The following is a 20,786-nucleotide window of genomic DNA, read 5'->3' as shown; positions in this document are numbered from 1 at the left end:
TCATTTCTCATATTTTCCCTTCCTAATCATGTCTCATATTTGCCTTACCTAAATATTTCTCACATTGGCCCTACCTAATCATTTCATCTCACATTCATCTTTGTAACCATTCCTTTTCTCTTTCACATTTATCTTTGTAACCATTTCTTTGCTCCTTCACATTCAGCTTTAAAAGCATTTTTTTGCTATTTCTTACCTTTTTCTCTTTGTTTGCTCCTTGCGCATCTTTCGTGATTTCTTACTTATATTAATTATTTATGAGAGCTCCTTACAGTACTACATATTACATAATTATTATACTAATGGCGGCTCATCCTATAGTAAGAATTTATGTAGAGAACATGCATTATAAAGAATCTCAATACATATGTGTAAAAGGCAAATACAATCTGATAATTGCTTAAGCTAAAGCAATGAAAATTATTATGTTGCACCATATGTAAAAATAAGAAGACAGTCTGCAATGCATCACATGCTAATAGAAAAATATGTATATAAAAGAATCTTATCCTATGCCTTAGCAAAAGGAATAAAGCTGAAAAGGAAGAAAATCATCATCATTAGTATCCTACGTACTTCCTGCATAGTGTCTGTGCATGTCATACCCCGCTAGTAATTAAGTTCATCTTCACTTCCAAAATTTAAAATTTCCCAGACACCAAGAATGATGGACAATATTGTGCTGACATCGTTTCAAATATATGTAAAGTTTCTCTGTTAGACAAAGAAAAGGCAGATTAGTTCTCCAGGATTCAGCAGATGTTAGATTTTAAGTGCATGTTGTTGACATTTTCGGAAATGCCATTACCGAATTTGTTATGTTGATTTGAAAATGGGCCTCACCCCGAAACTAGTCATCGAATAATAAATAAAACATTTGTAAGTTGGACTAGTTTCTTGTTCTGTTGACTAACAGAAGTTGCTGACCCAAGTTACTCCAGTATGCTGGAAGTTTGTAAATGACAATAGGTTCAGTGAGGTACCATATACTAAAAGAGTCACAGTACAGAGTGGCAATCAGTGCTGAGCCACTCTCTGCAAAATATTTTCTGTGCACAAATGGAGACAAAGATATACTCTTCTCGGATAATTGTAAAGCGTAGTTGTTCCGGGGAAAAATTAACTTACATGTTTAGTAAAATGGTTGAATCATTTGTATCAGATAATTATAAACTCCACATCGAGGAAAGAACTGTGTTGCATTAAATCACGTTACCTTTATTCACTATTGTCATCCAAAGACAACTTTTCAAAAAGTGACCTTTCACGCTTATAAACATGAAATGCATCCACATGGCATAAAAATGGACTATAAACAGGATCCTACGCCCTAAACATTACTCACTCACTCTTTCTCTTCATTAATCTTCATAATCATTGACTCATTCTATTAAAGTATAAATCTCACAGTTTTCATCTCATGTACGACCCCAACATAAATCTGATTATCCTACTACAACATTAATCATATTCGTTCTCTTCATCTCAATATACACTTCAAATAACAAATCCCTGCTCTGTCTTCATCCACTTATTTTCACATAAACGACAATTAATAGCTATAACGGTAAATATTACAATTCAGTGAATTCAACATCACTACCTCATTACATCCCGAAAAAATTCTTATATCAAAATACTTGTCACTCTTCTTTCCAGACAACACGTTTACCTTCTTAACAGTCTGTATATCTCTCAAAAGTGATAGAAATGGTTAAGGTCTCTGTATTATCATCATTGTGTACAGCTAAACGTTTTCTCAGGAGAACAACAGATTACTGATAAGCTGTGCATCCTCTCAGAACTGGTTTAAAAAAATACTGTCAATGTACATTTTACTATAAATTATTTATTCTTTTACGGATCATAGATGAAATTTCGAAGTGTGTAGCAGTCTGTGTAGCGTAAGCATCGTGGCAGCATATCGCTCGATTTGTTGTGTGATAAATGAAGTTTGTTGCTCGGCGATAGTCTGATTCTTGGCAAAAGTTTCCTGCAGCGCGACGGGAGTCGCTCTGGTATGCTGTGCAGTAGCGTTCTTTATCACTAACTATTGGTGTGGGCTGTTAGGCAAGAAATATTTTCGAGTAGATGACATGTAGCTCTACCATCTGGGTACAACTTTAGTATTTAGAATTATTCTATATACGGTTTGATATGTGAAATATGATGAATTCACTTGCTCTTGTGTGTCGGAATAGTGTCAGTTTCGTCCCGTATTGCTTCCTCGTCGTTGATTATCTCGTGGATTTGGTGACCTAGCCATTTCTATCGATCACGCTGGGCTTGTCCTTCCAGAATTTTGCTACTGAAAATTATAATGTTTATTGCTGTGACTGTGGTGGTTTTGACTGTGTTGGTTGCTATTGTTGTTGCGATATCTATTTAGCGGATTGGATCTACCTGAATTGTGCCCATGAAAATTTGCATCTGAGTTCGAAAATTGTCTGTGACTATAATGATTGTCATGGTAATTGTGATTACGCCTATTTCCATTAGTAAAATTCCTGAGATGTCTGTTATTGTGAACATAGCCTGAGCTCCGGAAATTACTTCTACCGCAGTAATCATTATTAATCTGCGAGGACTTTAAGTGATACGGACGATGTCGGTTAGCCCGTCTGCAATTGTTTCTGTCATTGTGTTTGTTATGGGAGCTCCCCAACTTTTTTTTCGCGCGGTACAAACGCGTCTTGGGCGTCATAGTTCTGCTGTGATTGTTATTGTGTCTTTCCGTTAAACCGTTGTTACAGTCCAATTCCAGTTCCTGGAGTAATATATGACACATGTATTACAAAGAAACTCAATACATAAGTGTAAAAAGCAAATACCACATGAAAATTCCTTAAGCTAACACATCTATCTGCCAAAATTACATGTCTCAAACGTGTACGAGAAAGTAACTGTGTTAAATAAATGCTAATTAGCACTGGCGGACTGTATGGGTTTGGTAAGTACTCCTAATAATTTCTGCGTACCATGTCTTCAAAGAATTTTTCTGGGCTCGAGAAATCAGACTGTTCAAAGTTCCGTAACATCATAATGCAATGGTTTACTCGATCTCGTGTGGCCTGCGACCAGTAGGCTGACAAACATGCTCGATAGAAACCAGTTACGCTTTTGGCAGTCTCTCACTATTGAGTGCATTCTTGCCGCAGGTTCATTTTAAAAATAACAACAAAGAAATTCTAATTTGTACTGAAGTGGCAAGTTTGAGGTAAACAATATAGGAACCGATCAATCCAAGCTTGAAGGTGAATTGCGTTACTATACTTCCTGAAAACTTTGAATTTACGTATCGTCAAAAAGTGTTTGTAATCGAAGTTACAATTTCTGTGGGAACCAGAATGCTCTGTATTGCAACATATCGGCGGCTCATTGTCGTATCTGGATGTGTCGTACTTTTTACATGGAAAATCACCTAATCGTTATAAATTAATTTTCTCTTAGTTGGCTTTAAAATTTATTAATGTCTGTAAATCGTACTGGCATTGTGCTATTTGAATCTGTCTGCATTCGTTGACAAATTTGTCATTTTCTTTGTTAGGTCATCAACTCCTTCTTTAACTGTTCTCAACTGTTCCTTTTGCTCTACCGAATTTGTAGTCATAGTTTCTACTTGTTCGCTAATTTCTTTTATCGTGATGTTAAGCTGCTTGTTCTTTTATCTGTGCCGGCAGGGGTGGCCGAGCGGTTCTAGGCTCTGCAGACGGGAAGCGCACGACCGCTACGGTCGCAGGTTCGAATCCTGCCTCGGGCATGGATGTATGTGATGTCCTTAGGTTAGTTAGGTTTAAGTAGTTCTAAATTCTAGGGGACTGATGACCTCAGAAGTTAAGTCCCATAGTGCTCACTGCCATTTTTTTTATCTGTATCACTATCGCACTCGCAACTACCGTGTTGACTTTAACTAGCAATTAGTCCTTCTCATTACGCTGATTTGTTTTTATGTTTTCGTGTTTAGTTTCAAGGTCACGTAATGTAGTTGCAAATTTCTAACTATTGGTTGAAGATCATTTTTAATTTTTTCCTAAGTGATTTAGTTATTTCTTCATGTGACTCGTTGATTCTCCTACTCATTTCAGCTTGTGTTTCTTTAAACATCTGGCGAATTGATTCTTGAAACGTTGACGGATTCGCGCAGTGCGGTTCTATATAAATATTCACTGAAGGTGATGTGTGTTCTGTTCGTTCAAAAGACACTGATGCAAAATCAGATTCTGATGTGTCTGTTACCAGTTGTAAAGATTCGTTAGACTGCGGCGACTTATTGCCGATCTCAGCTTCAGAATTCACATGTTCATTACCTATCGTTTTTGCTGTTTCGTTAATTTAGGTTAAATTGGTCTTGGTGTAACGTCTTTGATTAGTAATCAAAATGTCCTCGGCCCGGGTTCCAAATCCGCCACCGCTTAAGTTTTGATTAATAATAAGCAGCAGTGGTGGTCGAAGACTTCCGGAATAAGAAGTCACCCTCATTCTGCCAACAGTCTTGTCAAAGAGGGCGGACGAACGGACAGAGGTTCAGGGCACTCTCTTATTCTTGGGGTGGGAAACTGCCCCTAAAGGCGGAAGAATCAGACAGGACATGTGGCATGCAATTGAAAATGTGTCATGATGATCTCACCATTGGCAAACTATTCCGGAGTACTCCCCCATTCGGATCACTGGGAGGGGACTACCAAAGGGGGAAGTGACGATGAGAAATAGATTGAGTAACGAACGAAAGCATAACGTACTACAAGTCGGGACATGGAATGTCAGAACATCGAACATAGCAGGGAAGCTAGATAATCTAAAAAGAGAAATGCGAAGGCCCACACAAACGCTACATGATGAAAAAAATACACACAGATCATGTACTATTACGCCAACTGCTTACGCAACAAAGTAATCGATAATAGTCACAAGACATAAAATTTCACAAAATGAACACAGATTTTAAGTGAATTTCCTAAAAAAGGAGTACAGCATTAGTAAAACTAGCGCAGTGGTAATTTTGCTTTCAAGAAATCCAACACTATCTGATGATGTGTTACCAAAAGCACCAATGAACTATCCTGTAACCTCCCCAGTATATTTTTTTCTATCTGAAATGTAGCCCAACTTTAGCTCCCACTCTATAAAAATCTACTTATTACAAAACTATTTACGCGCGAACTTTTATCCAACTTAAACTTGTGTGCTAACCTTGGACTACACAGAATATAGTAGCTTATCTTTATATTAATGGCGCAAGTGAAATAAAATATTTATCTGGCCCTAATCAAAATTTGTATTTACCTCGCCTCTTGACAGCATTGTTGCCGGTTTCTCGAAAGACAACAGCAAACAGCAAGCAGGCAGCGGCTAATCTATATTTCTGTTTCTAAATACATATTCAAACTGTTGCATATGGTAATGCGTAACTATAAACATTGGGGTGGGGAGAGGAACTGTTCCCATGGACTGATATTCCAAGACAACCATCTTAAAATGAATTATGTATGCAAAAAGACATAGTAAATCTTCGCGTGTTCTTCACACATAACATTGGTCTGGATAACACTACGCTTACCAAAGTGAACAATAATTTAAGAAGGGTACAGGTTTAACAGCGAATTTATATAAAAACCAAACAGCATAAGCAGTTAATATGTTAATGCATAACATAGGGAAGTGGGATGGTCTTTCTCTCACCTCTGAGTGAGTTAACTAGCTGACAATAATCTTTCCTAGCTGTGCAGTGCTGCACTTCTACTTCAGAATGCTTCTCTTAAAAATAATAGCATTATTCAAAGTTTGTATTCTCTTCGCTCGCAATACATTCATCATATTCATCCTTGCTGTCCTTTACAATAAATCTTTCTTCATCTAAAAGACACCATCGAAAGTCAAAACAGCACTACGGTATACGTCCATCCCTACCACACTTCAACTAAAAATGTATCAGACATGCGGAGAGGCAAGGACTGTGCCACGACAAGACCAAAGATTCTTTAATAGTAACCTAACTTGCTCTCTCTGTGATGTGCACATCGATAACACGCTAAAACCAAAATGACGTGACCATCTTAAACCACTAACTATAACTTACCTTACCGTACCATACCATACAATACCATACTCGCATTCGGATGGAGGACGGTTGAACCGCGTCCGGCCATCCTGATTTAGTTTCCCGTGACTTCCCTAAATCGCTTCAGACAAATGCCGTAATGGTTCCTTTGAAAGGGCACGGCCGAATTCCTTCCGCATCCTTCCCTAATCCAATGGGATCGATGACCACGCTATTTGATTCCCTCCTCCAATTCAACCTACCAGCCGTTCGTTACAATTATTATTATTATTATTATTATTATTATTATTATCGATGGCAATGTCGAAACATCACGTCTACTACCGTTACGAAACAGTGTCATTTGAAAACGAGCGTTTCACAGTTAGCAGTGTCGAGATGAATCATGCTGAACGAAAGTTGTAAGAGAGATGAAGTGCGGTAGTGGAACAGTCAGCTGCGACTAATGACGTCTTTATACTGTATGCGCTGTTCACGAGACAGAGACTAACGGAGGAATGCGACGGACTCCATGTACATCACTACAGATATCGTATATTTTTCTTGTGTTATTCTAAAATAGAGTGGTAGACGTGTGGTACACACAAACGATGGGGATACGCTTCTGGTCCTTGGTATGGTTGCCGCTCGTGAATACGCTGCTAGGTATCATGATCGACGTCATCCAGATAAAAATGTGTTTGTAGCTTCGCCTTCGGGAGACTCTCCTTCCACGATCGCGTGACAGAGGTCGTCCACGGACCCGTCGTGCTCCAGCTACTGAGGAAGCTATTCTATAGAATCCCAGTGAAGTAAACTTAGCGTAGCAGAGCAGCTGCGTGTCTCGTTGACGTACTGTGCGAGCTTGGGCTGCATCTCCATCACTATTCTTTAACGTAACACCTGCATCCTGCAGTTATGTGAATGGTTCCAACAACAACAGAAAGCCAGCGACGACAACACCTTAACATGGTCGCATGAAGCAGCGTTTACTCGTAAGGGTATCTTCAATATGCACAATGCCCGCCATTGGTGCGACATCAACCCCGCACCTCACTAGCGACCGTGGATATCAAGTTGGTTTTGGCATCAGCGTCTGGGCCGGAATATTGGGTCTCCACTTGTTGTCTGCCCGGTTGACTGCACGAAGGAATCCTGCATTCCTCTCAAGCTATTCCTCAGACGCACTGGAAGATGTTCCATTTTATGTTCGGCAGAAGTTATGGTTCCAACATGATGGTGCATCTCCACACTTTGGAATTAATGTGCGACGGTATTTAGTTAGAATATTTCCAGGAAAATGTCTCGATCGAGGAGGTTGAGCTTTATGGCATCTGCCTTCATCTCATCTAAATCCCCTGAAACTCTTCCTATGGGGAAACTTGAAGGAGCACGCGTATTCTGCTCCGTCGACGCATGTGGGAGAGTGGAATAACTGATAGCGCGTGTTCATATTGCTGTTACATCTGTGGAAGCAGCCATGTGGCGAAGAGTCCAGAGCTGTGTGATGCCGAGGCTCGCGCACTGTTTGTACGTGCAGGTGGTCGCTTTGAGCATCTGCTCTGAGTAAAACGTATCCTTTTGTAAACTCATCCATATGGAAATTATTATTGTCACTGGTTTGCTAAAGTGTTACATCCGTGCAGACGTAGTGTATGCTGTACAGTCATCTTCAGTATCTCGAAACTGATATTGTTTTGTAGTTTGTAAGGGGTCCACAGGCCCTTACTATAAGTTTGCACTCGGAACAGGTCGATAGGCCAAACAATCGATAGTGTCGTGTTGCGAGAGCGAGTGTAGAGTTGAGTGAGTTCCCAGGTTGCGGGCCGAGCCGTGTGGAGGCCTGTTGCTGTAATGCAAGGCTTTACCGACAAAGGGAGTGGCCATCGCCGCGGTTTAACCCCTTTGTGTTAGAATAATACGGGAAAGTGAAAAAGTATAATTACGAGAGTGATCAGTGATATTTCTGTGCCGATATTTGTGGTTTCGCGTCTACTGCGCCGGCATCATTTGGTTTGCAGTGTTGGATTGCAGTGTTGGATTGCAGTGATTGAATTTGCGTGTGACAATAATGAATAGCGAGGAAGCCTGTGCTGAGATTAGCCGTTATCAAATGTGTACGACGAAGGCAGTGGCTGTCTCCTTCTTTTTGTGTTTTTGAGACGAATATAGGTTCTTGATTAGTGAAGCTGTGTTGGCGTTCCTTCTTGTCACCGGACGTTTCATTGTTACAGCATTTGAGAAGGACAAAATGGAATGCAACAACTCCGTAGCAGTCAAATCCGATTGCCAGCCCCATTAGGTACACGGTCACATTAATTAATATTTATTTCGGCTGCTATCAGATCCCGATCGAGCGGGATACATAAATCGGACTTGTTACACCCTTGGCTTACCGTGAAAGGACAAGTGCAATTTTCGGACGAATAGTAAAGAACAATAGGTAATTTTACCTTGCTTAACGCGAGAAAATATTTTCCAATGTTTGATCGAGACAGAGCATAAACTTTAAAATCGCGACAAGAACAGTGCATTTTTGAACAATACGAAGTAACAGCATCTTACGATTGTAACTAAACTGTTTCTTCTCGCCATATTTGATAAGAATAATAGTGTCGATAAACTGTCTTATAATGTGCAAATGCGTAAATCCGCATGAAAAACTGTGAAAAGTGAACACCAAAGAAAGACACCTGTGAACATTACTATAGTAAAACGAACTAAGAATTCGTCACGAAAGCTTTTAAAGAAGTGTTTAGTGGTAATATTTTGACTGAAATTGCCTTTTTGAACAGTGAAAATCGGACAGCTTCAAGTGGACCCATAAACTGTTATGCGGACGACAATTTATTGTGGCGACGCAATTGTTGAGTGACGTCACGCAGACCCGTGTAGCAGCTGCGCCAAAGAGCTTCGATCTGCGAGGTGATTTCACACGTCATCCCGACTACCTATGCAAGGAGTAGGTCAAGCACAGACGCACAACACCGACGGTCTTCAGCGCGATTTCGAGACACTGAGCGCCAATCCGGCATCTAGCGGCCGAACTACAAACTACGCCCACCTGCCGCGCCATGGAGCGGCCGGCTGAGAACTACGACGTCCCGCCACAGCGAGCAGCGCGACTTTGAGACACCGAGCGCCGACCCAGCATCTAGCGGCTGAACTACAAACTACGCCCACCTGCAGCGCCACGGAGCGGCCGACGGAGAACTACGACGACTCGCCACAGATCTTCAGTGCAACTTCACGCGGCTCCGGCGGCAGTACAGCGCCTCGCCCACTTCAAACGTCAAAACATCGTGACTCGTGGTAATGGCAGTTGGTGAGTGAAGATGACTGGTTGACATAACATTAAATTGCAGTGTGCAGTCTTCGCGGTAAATAAACAATTGTAAACGGAATTCCACATTAGGAAAAGTGCCCAATTACAGTAATTTCCGAAAAGTTTGTGAAACATACTCTGAAATATAGCATACTTATTTATGCATACTGCACAGTCTAAATGGTGATTATACAAATATGCTTATTGTTTTTGGGAATTTTACATTTATAGATTTTATGAGTGGTGTGATTTATCTTGTTTAGAACATTTTACATAAGCTGTGTATGTGAGAATTGATATTTGAAGTTATTAGGTTTTGAGAGTTGTTATGTTCGGTATTCATACGTATTGTATCAATTTTGGGATTAACTGAAAATACTGCAGGTACTGTTTGATTAGTTTCATGGTAATTAGGAGTGTTTTGGGTTACTAGAGGTTATTTTATATTGCTTGCCTGTGCATTAAAAATAAACCAAACATGTCTACTGAAGATAAGCAGGTTTGTGAGGCAGTAGTTGAAAGGAAAGGGATAGGACAGTAAGACAGAGATGATTCGGGAATCAGTGATTATGGAGTGTCATTAGATAGCCCATTAGCACATTCAACTAGTTATCCCGAGACACCGGGACAAATGACGAGAAATAAGTCAGTTTCAGAGGATGCAGATAAGTGGTCAATGTTGGTAGACTTGATAAAGGAGACTAATGCATCATTAAAGAAAGATTTACAAGAAAGCTTAGAAAAGTCGTTTAAGGAAACTCTAACACAAGAGCTCAAAACATCGGAAAGGAAGATAGAATATAATCTGAAGAAGGAAATACAGGAATTAGAAGAACGACTGAAGATGGACATCAACGAGAGAGAGAGTAAGCTACAGAAGAATATAGACCAAGTCCAGGGAGACGTGGAGAAGATGGAAGGAAAGTTAAGAAAAAAGATGGAAGACAATATTGAAGAAACTAAAGCCGAATTGGGAGAAAGGATCAACGAAGTGGAAACAAATTGCAATCATCGAATTGCCGAGGTGACACAGATGCAGAAACAATGCAATGATGCCGTTAAGGGGATAGGAGATAGGCAAAACCAACTGGCTGTCAATCTGAGAAGTGCTATAGCCGTGCAACGAGAAGAGGATAACAAGAGGGTTGCAATGGAGGTCAGGCAATTACAACAGGGAGTGCAGCAATTGGAGAGCAAGACGGAAGAAATTGATAAACAAATTAGCAATGCCACTAACCGTTGGGGAAGGTGGAGTCGTTACCTTGATGAGCAGCGATAATTGGTACGTCCAAAATAATACAGGGCAGAAATTTAGACCGAAAGGAGGGTTGCACCCAATGATATTTATGAAATGGTTAAAAGGAGTTTTCCCAGCGCATCTTAAAGACTCAGACAAGATTCGCAATAGATAGAATGGAAGGTGAGGCCTTCACTTGGGGAGTCAGGAAGAAGGAAGGGACTACTAGTTATGATCAGTTTGAAGAGGAATTCTTGAAGAAATACTGGTCCAAAAGTCATCAGTGTGCAGCAATTGAGGACCTACTCCACCGCAAATCACTTAGTACATGGAGAGGAACGTTGAGAGAGTTTGCCGAACATTTGTGGGAATTGAACGAGACCTTGGAACAACCCCTGAGTGATGACGTAATGATATCAGCGATAAAAAGAAGAATGAGCCGGAGAATGCAAGAAACTGTATCCGGGAGCCCAATTAAAGATAGGGAGGCCTTGATGGAAATACTGGAACAGTTGGAATCTGTTCGATCACAGGAACACAATCAAGCTAATGATAAAAACCGAGGGGGAAATAATGACCCAAGGAATCATTTTAATCATTCGTCTGATTATAGGGGAAGAGGTGGAGGGACCAGAAAACTGAATGACACTCCAGGTGAGGTCCGGTCAAGAGTGAGAGCTACAAGGACCCGAATAAACCTACTAAGATATATTTAGGACATTTAGTTGTTGAACGGACATTTGAAAAAGGGGAATGTTTATTTGCACTGTATTTTCTGATGTATTATAACTAGAACTTCATATTTCATATCGACTATTATCTGAGAATGGGTGTAAAAACCTGTAACAACTAATTTGTAGTATAATAATTCATATGTCATGTGTTCACGTAATAATTTTTGATTGTATGTTGTGCGTTTCAATCAATATTGCTGCTTGAAATAAAAAAAAATTGTAATTTGGACAATGCCATGTTTATGAGATGTAATAACCTTTTGTAGAAATTATTGTGGAGGCAGCCCACTACCGGAGTCGAGGGATTTTTTGGTGAATTGTGATTTCATTAAATATTTACACTGTGTGACTTGTTCAGATGTAGCAATGTCTAATTCCCTTGCTGATTCTTTTACGCCTGTGGCTCCAAAGAAGTTTTCGAGGGTGGGGATGTAAGGGGTCCGTAGGCCCTTACCATAAGTTTGCACTCGGAACAGGTCGATAGGGCAAACAATCGATAGTGTCGTGTTGCGAGAGCGAGTGTAGAGTTGACTGAGTTCCCAGGTTGCGGGCCGAGCCGTGTGGAGGCCTGTTGCTGTAATGCAAGGCTTTACCGACAAAGGGAATGGCCATCGCCGCGGTTTAACCCCTTTGTGTTAGAATAATACGGGAAAGTGAAAAAGTATAATTACGAGAGTGATCAGTGATATTTCTGTGCCGATATTTGTGGTTTCGCGTCTACCGTGCCGGCATCATTTGGATTGCAGTGTTGGATTGCAGTGATTGAATTTGCGTGTGACAATAATGAATAGCGAGGAAGCCTGTGCTGAGATTAGCCGTTATTAAATATGTACGACGAAGGCAGTGGCTGTCTCCTTCTTTTTGTGTTTTTGAGACGAATATAGGTTCTTGATTAGCGAAGCTGTGTTGGCGTTCCTTCTTGTCACCGGACATTTCATTATTACAGCATTTGAGAAGGACAAAATGGAATGTAACAACTCCGTAGCAGTCAAATCCGATTGCCAGCCCCATTAGGTACACGGTCACATTAATTAATATTTATTTCGGCTGCTATCAGATCCCGATCGAGCGGGATACATAAATCGGACTTGTTACAAGTTACTCTGTCCCATGACAGGTCGTTTATTTCATCTGTCCATTTCAGACGTGTCTGGCCATGCTTTGTTATGTTCACCGCTATAAAACATTGTACTACGTATGTATTGGATACGTGTGAGATAAGGAACGGCACATACTACAGTATTACATGGTAGAATGAAACTGGCAAAGAAAAACAAATACGCCTTGACCAGGAATCGAAACATCGAGCTCCTACATGCTAACCTAAATCGCTGTCCACTGCACTACCTGCACTGCACTACTAGTTTATGGTGGCTGAGGTAGTTACCGTACATGTGATTACAGTGTTGCCAGGCTGCCAATCTTTAAAGTCCATTTACTGTACAAATATGCGGAGGACGAAGTTTTGTGACAGATATTTACGTATTGCTAATATGAGAGGAACCGCGCTGAGAAGCGAGAGTGCGTGAATTTTTCTTCGCCATGTATATAAATTTAAAGGGGTAACGTCGTTGGCAAACAACTCGAAAACTTATTGACCGATTCACTGGATAGAATGCTTCTTCTACTAACATGTAAAGACGAAGCATTCTTTAAAAATTCTCGAAAAGCTTTTGACCACTTTATTTCGAATTTTTACACGGTACTGCAATAAACATTCGGAAGGAAGGGGAAACTTTAGCAAAAATCGATTTACTGCCAGTTATTACGCGATATACTAATGCACATTCAGATGACATGGGCTATGTACATTTACAAAAACAATGTATAGCTCTGTTTTTCTGTTAAATCCACTTGCAAAAAGAAGAATACTGTGCTGTGTTGTGAAAATGTTTCTTTCTCGCAGACAGTTTTAACTGGGTTATCAGGGCACTTATGCCATTCTAAAAATTATTTTACGATACACATTCTTTCTCCTTGCATATAATTTTAAACAAAAATTGTTTCCACAACAATGTGCTGTTTCGGTTTTTTCCTCGCAATAGGTTTTAACAAGATACAAGGGTGTACTTTTTATGGTTTATAATATTAGTATTAGATTACAAGTACAAAATTTTATTCGTCCGAAATTTTGTAATGCTACAGTTCGAAAAGTGAAATTAAGTGAAATACTGTAATTCAAGCTACTGTAGTCATGGATCCAGCATCTGGTAAGGTCTCTAATACTCAGTACACCACTGATCCCATTTAGCTTACCCATTCAACTTTAGCGACTTCACTTCTCGATCAAAGTTTTGTTTGCAATATGAAAAAAACAGGGCTTGAGGTCAGAGACAGATGGGAAGAGGAGGTAGATATACAGGAAGGGTGACGGGAAATGGATATAGAGATGGGATAGGAGGAAATTGACAGAGAGATGGGGGTAGAAGAGAAGGAGATGGACAATGAGAGGGGGAAGGGGGGGAGATGGAAAGAGAGGGCAATGTGGAGATGGACAAAGGGAGAGACGAAAATGGTGATGGAAAGAGAGACGGGGTAGAGGAGGAGGAGTAGGACAGAGAGGAGGAGGAGATGGACGAAAAGGGGGGAGTAGGAGGAGGAGATGGACAAAAGTCAATAAACCATCGCTAGCAAAGTCGTCTGTACAACTGGGGCGAGTGATAGGGAATCTCTCTTGACTAGACCTGCCGTGTGGCGGCGTTCGGTCTGCAATCACTGATAGTGCTGACACGCGGGTCCGACATATACTAACGGACTGCGGCCGATTTAAAGGCTACCACCTAGCAAGTGTGCTGTCTGGCGATGACACCACAATCCTCCCCCGCAAATCGGCGGACGGTTGTGGTATAAGGCCTCCGCCCGCCGTGGGGAGGACCCCATGTTGACGTATGTGACGAGATGGGGAGCCTAACAACAGGCGAGGCTGTGCCACCCGCACCCTGCCATTCGGCCCGCGGGGAGCTAGGGAACGCCTGAAAACCTACTCCAGGGTGCATGCCAACATGCGGTGTATGCGCCCGTAGAGAGACAGGAGGTCCGGAGCGGGCGAGAGTTCCATGTCGGAAGACAACTGGTCACGGGGAGCGATCGGCGGCATGTGACCCAGGGGGGCGCCCGGCGGCTGCAGCGACGCGTCCACTGCGGGCGTCGCCGGCGGGAGAACAGGCGGCGGCTGTGGCGGCGGCTCGTCGCCGTGGGGCAAAATGGAAGGCAGCGTCGGTAACACCTGGGGCTGAGGCGAGCCAGTAGATGGGTCCCCAGGGCTGACCGGACCGCACCGTCACTGAAAGCAGACGGCAAGTGACAGATCCCGTGCTACGACAGAGGCGCAGCTGATTGAGGTGTCAGCGCACCTCACCAGAGACCCACAAAACCAGATACATAGCGCGTCCGAGGCAGTGAAGAATGCCCCCTTCGAGCCAATGCCGTGAACCTCGGTAGTAGCGGTAATAGACAACGTCGCCTGGGGCAAAAGCAGGTGTCTGCTGCTGCACAGGAACCTGATGCGGCGGATGTAGCAAAGACATCAAAGTTCGATGAGGGCGACCGTTGAACAACTCAGCCGGCGAGCGACCATCTCGGGGCTGAGAGCGATACGAGGACAAAAAGAGCAATAACGTGTCCTCCCGAGAATGCGACTCTTTCAACTTCAACATCTGTGACTTGAAAGTCCTGACCAATCGTTCAGTGGCACCGTTGGACTGTGGCGAAAGCGGCGCGGATGTCAGATGTTGAATACCATTGGCCTTGCAGAATGACTGAAATTCTGCAGACATGAAATGTGGGCCATTGTCAGAAACAATTGTCTGTGGAAGACCTTCAATGCAAAAGATAGCAGATAATGCTTGGATGGTGGCAGATGGTGTCGTGGAAGACATCCGGACAACAAAAAGAAAATTACTGAATGACTCTATCACAACCAACCATCGAGCATTCCAAAATCGACCAGCAAAATCGATGTGTAAGTGTAGCCAATGGAAAGTGGCTTTTGGCCATGCAAAGAATTTCCGCGGTGGTGCTGATTATTGTTTGGCACACACCATGCAAGAAGAGGACATATTCGTAATCGCCGTATCGATTCCGAACCAAGTACAGTGCTGACGAGCAAGTTGTTTCGTTCTCACTATACCCCAATGTCCTCGGTGGGGAAGCTTTAAGACAGAGGACTGTAACGAACGTGGTACCACGACCCTGGACTGATCATTGTCAGAACACAACAGCAAAACACCACGTCGAACAAAAAGTCTCTCCTTGTGAGCAAAAAATCGGCAAACCAACGGGTCCCCGATCCGTGACTTTGACAAGGGCCATTGGTTAGCAACAAAACGCAGAATGGTAGCAAGACAGGGTCGGCAGTTGTGGCTGTAGCTACACGATGAAAATCAATCGGAAACGATTCGACCACGTCATCAGTTGCCGAATCAATGAACATGCAAGCAAGTTCGGAGGAATCAAATGCCCTATCCTCAGCAACAGGCAAACAGGATAACGCATCGGCGTTTCCGTGCTTAGCAGTGGACCGATACAAGATATCGTAGCGGTACTGCGAGAGGAAAATAGACCAGCGAATGAATTTCTGTGCTGTACACGGGGGTACAGGCTTGTTTGGATCAAAAAGCGATGTCAAAGGTTTGTGGTCTGTGATTATGGTAAAGTGACGACCATGTCTGGCGTGAGGTCAGTCGCTTGACGGCGCGTTTCAGCTCGGGCCTGCCCATTGCCGGCGCGCTGTAAGGCACGGAAGCTTGCACTGGGGTGTGTGCAGCGGCAGTCCTCACTCAGGGAAGTGACGCGTCTCTCATAGCCTCTCCTTCCCAAGTGGCTCTTTCCGCCTTCCCGTGGTGCCAGATGTTAAGCTCGGCATTCTGACTTGGGACAAAAGGGAGAGCTGCGACCCAACCCAATGCGAAAGCGAAGGTTGCGTGGCACAGGGGGAGCTGTGTCAAGGGACCGAACACTAGTCCCTCTCTGTTCGCAGGGTACAGACCATCAGGTGCTCTGCATGCCGGAGACCTCGTTTGTCGGCGTGGGATCGTGGCGCGACTCGGCAAGGGTGCTTCGCCGCACCCCTGGGTAACCGGGGCGTGTTCTGCCAAACCCAGGAGGTGGTGACATCGCCTGGGCTAGGTTAGATGGGTCCAGACCGCTGAACGACTGGGTGACCGACCCACCACCTGAGTAGGAGTGGGTCCTTGGCCGAGAGGTGGAAGCTCGGGCTAGTAAGCAGCAAAGGGCGAGAGGTGCATCCGCCTCTCCGGAGTGCGGGGTGCACTTGCCGGGAAGCGTCGGGTGAAATAGACGATGACGGAGCCACCGAAGGGGACCAGTGCGCTGGCAACGGCGCGCTGAACCCTGCAGTTCAAAGAGTGCCCTTGGCCTTGGGGCGAGGCCGGTGGGCGAGCTGCAACAGTCCCTCCCCCCCCCCCCCCCCCCCCCATGCCAGAGGAGCCAGTCCGGGGCAAGAGATGGGCTCCCAATCCCTTTTTCACTTGTCAACAATATGGCTGAGACAGAGACAAGCGATTCACGTGCACCTTCGAGGGCTTCTTTGCTTACTGTTCCCTCCCCATCAGGGGGCACGGGGCAGACCGAGGAAAGCATTAGTGAGAGGCATACCAGGATTTCACAATACCTGGAAGCCAATGTGAAAAACGGCAAGATAAGCCAGGCTGCGATCTTGACTTTGAAAAATGAACTCGCCTCCTGGGCTATTGCTCATGCAAAGCTCGAGGGGCGGGTCAAAGAACTACAGAAGGAGAATGAAAGGCTGCACAAGCAGCCAACAAAATCATGGGCTAATGTAGTCACTCAAACTGCACCCAAGAGCCAAACTACAAGGGATACTATTGTTAAGGTATCACAAAGACCGGACACTGCTGTCTTTTTGAGGCCATTGCCCAATCAAGACACTAAGAAAGTACAAGAAATCTTCACAACAATGATTAATCCTGCAAAGGACAAAATAAAAGTAAATAAAGTGAAAGCCACAAAGAATGTAGTAATAGTCGTTGTGGCAACAGAAGATGACAGGAATAAAATATTGAACCATCAGAAACTGTGCAAAGCTGTAAAATGTGAACCCCCAAAAAAGAGAAATCCACTTGTGATTATGTATGACATACCAGTCACTTTTGATAATAACGAGCTACATGAAACAATCCGAAAACAGAACTTAGACGATGTAAGTGTAGACGATTTCAAGAATGAATTCAAACTTCAAAACGGGGCCAAGAGACAAAGACGTTTTGCATCATGTGGCGGAAGTCTCTGGCCAGACATGGAAGAAACTTACCTCAATGGGTAAGATCTACATTGGGTTCCACGCCATTAATGTGCGGGACTTTTTGGTGGTACCTCGATGCCATAATTGCGGCGATCTTGATCACGTGCATAAATACTGTGAAAGGAAGTCGGTTTGCTCCAGGTGTGGAGACGAAAATCACATCCGAAAAAACTGTACAAGATCTGCAATATGCATCCCTTGCACAAGGAGAGGCAAAAAGACCTGCAATGCCTCTGGTCGCAACTGCCCAACGTACAGGGTGCTCGAGCAGAAGTTAATATCAAGAACTGACTATGGCTGAGTCTACTACGGCACCCAGGATGCCTAAAAGAAAATCCCCATGCAAGAGGAGAAAGGACACGGCAAGAGCAGCTCCGTTTAAACTGTTCCTTGCAACACTTGCAGAAGGAAGAGATGGCAGGAGGGGAATGAAGGATGCGTGTGTCCAAACGGACCCACAAGAACAAGCGGCAGCCCCCTCTCCCTATTGCTGGGGATCGCGAACGCCAGGAAATCAGGCAACTCGAGACAGGCGTCCTGTAGCGGTGGGCCGACCAGCATTCGTCCAAGGGAGCCCTGTACTGGAACCCCCGGTGCAGGTCAATACAATTACGAGCTCTAATACAGAAACAACAAATAACACCAATGTCAGAACTGACTCAAGACAACCAACAGTTGTGAGAACAGTGGTTGATCCGGTCAGAATATACCCCAATCTCGAACATTCTCTACAATTATCCCGCCTGGAGGAGCCGGCTGTCCTGACCACTGCACTGTGACATCTAGTCCGGGTAGGACATAGGTACGGGCATAAGGTCACCTTCTCGGCCATGGAGGCTGTTGACAGGGTACAACTAAAGACCATGAATCTTCCCACCGACTTCGGCGCCGTGCGTGACCTAGTAAAAAGGGTGTTTGAGAGATGAAATGAAACCTTCAACTTAAACGAAATATACAATCAGTCTGTCCTATCCAATGGGAGAATAGCTTACGACTGGACAAAAACCTTCCCAGAATCATACGTTCACACGTATTTCCCATGACTACAGAAATACAGATAGGACAGCTAAATGCACATAACAGTAGGCTGGTCATGCAAGAGCTTTGGAGGGTGGTGGAGGAGAGGAGCCTTGATGTGCTCTGTTTGCAGGAGCCATACTCTCTTGCGGAGAATATAGCCTTCACTGCCATGAGTTGGCAAGTAGTAAGTTTCAGGGACGGTCCGAAAGCCACCATCATAATAACTAACAAGGCACTGCGGGTAACAGTGCTCTCATATCTTTCGGACGACCATTGCAATGTCATTGAATTTCAGTCACCAATTGGCGTCATATACCTAATAAATATGTACTTTCAGTACGGTACAGACATTGACGTGTACCTCGACCAACTCACGCAGGTGGCAACGGTGCTGAGGGGCAGAAAGGCAGTTGTGGTGGCGGACGTGAACACCAAATCTCCCCTGTGGCACAGTGGCACTCGAGTTGAAAGAGGAGGCAAGCTGGAAGAGACTATCATGTCTCTACAACTTCTCGTTGCCAATAGACCAGGAAAACCCCCCACCTACACAGGAGGGGGAGGAGATGGAACCAACATTGACATTACGATGATGACAGCCAACATCGTTGCCAATGTACAAAACTGGATCATTACTGACGGAGACACAACCAGCGATCACAATTTGATCACATTTACAATCTCAGAACGGGAGTGCCACTGGGACATAGGGTGGGAAGTACAACTAAACTATAACAGGACCAACTGGGAGCGCCTTGCAAGAGAGTTTGACCCTCCGACATGGCCAGAATATGACGATGATATCAATAAACACGTCGAAGATCTGGTGGGCCCTCTTACCAGGGCGGTAAAGGCCGCTGTACCAACCAGGAGGAGAGCCGTTGCGGCTTCTCCATCACCATGGTCTGCGGAGCTAGGACAGATGCGTCAGTCTGTCAGGAAGGCGAGGAGGTATTACCAGCGAAGTGTCATCTGGGAAGAAAAACAAAGATGGCTGCAAACATACAGGGAAGCCAAAGAGCAGTTTCAGAAGGAACTGCGAGCAGTCAGGTTGGAAAGTTGGAAAAAATACGTGCACAGCCAATGGCTATGGATCCCTGGGGCACTTCTTACAAAATAGTAAGGGAAAAAGTCAGGTCGCCAATGGTGCTCTCCACTATCAGGGACGGAAACAGGATGACTGGGTCTTGGCAGGAAACTGCTGAGGTCCTCCTCCAATCACTCCTCCCTGATGATAGAGTGGAAGAGGACACCGAAGAACAACGCCTAATTAGGCAGGCTATGCAGGCAGACTACCAGAATAACATCATGGTGTACCCTTTCTCAGAAGAGGAAGTGGCAGCACACATAAAATCACTAAAGAAAGGCAAGGCCCCGGGACCAGACGGCATAATCGCTGCGGTGGTGCAATACCTCGCTCCTCAACTGGTGACACCTTTAGCAAGAACTTACAATGAGGCCCTGCGCCTCAGAACATTCCCCACAATATGGAAACAGGCCTACGTCGTAATTTTCAAAAAAGGGCAGGACAGAGACCCTAAAGAAGCAAAGTCCTATAGACCTATCTGTCTGTTGGACCTGTTAGGCAGATTGCTGGAGAGGTTACTGGCTGATAGACTGACAGCACACCGAGTGCTGTGCGGGATGAGTGACAGACAATTCGGTTTTCGGCAGGGGCGATCTGCGTGTGACGCAATTGCCCTCGCGTCCGAGGTCTGTGGGTCCTCTCCGCACAAGTACATAGTTGGCATCATGGTGAACATCAGTGGCGCCTTTGACAACCTGTGGTGGCCTTCGCTCTTCTCCTGCCTGCGGGAGAAGGAGTGTCCAGGGCCGCTTTACGGCTGTCTTAGGAGCTATTGTATGGAAAGAGAGGTCTGGCTATCGTCCCCTAGCGGGCGAATTGGTAAGAAAATCACGAAGGGGTGTCCACAGGGCTCTGTCCTGGGGCCTCTCCTGGAGAGCTTGGCGAACAGTGTGGATGTGCTAGGGGCGATAGCTTACGCTGACGACCTCCTTCTGCTGGTTGGCGGCCGAAGTCGCGAAGATCTCGAACCCAAAATCAATATAACATTAGCAATTCTCACACAGTGGTGCCAAAACACGAGAATGACTATTGCGCCTAACAAGTCGACATATCTATTACTGAAAGG

The sequence above is a fragment of the Schistocerca serialis genome, chromosome 5 (genome assembly GCF_023864345.2).
Source record: "Schistocerca serialis cubense isolate TAMUIC-IGC-003099 chromosome 5, iqSchSeri2.2, whole genome shotgun sequence".
Classification (NCBI taxonomy): domain Eukaryota; kingdom Metazoa; phylum Arthropoda; class Insecta; order Orthoptera; family Acrididae; genus Schistocerca; species Schistocerca serialis.
Note: the sequence above shows the minus strand (reverse complement) of the source record.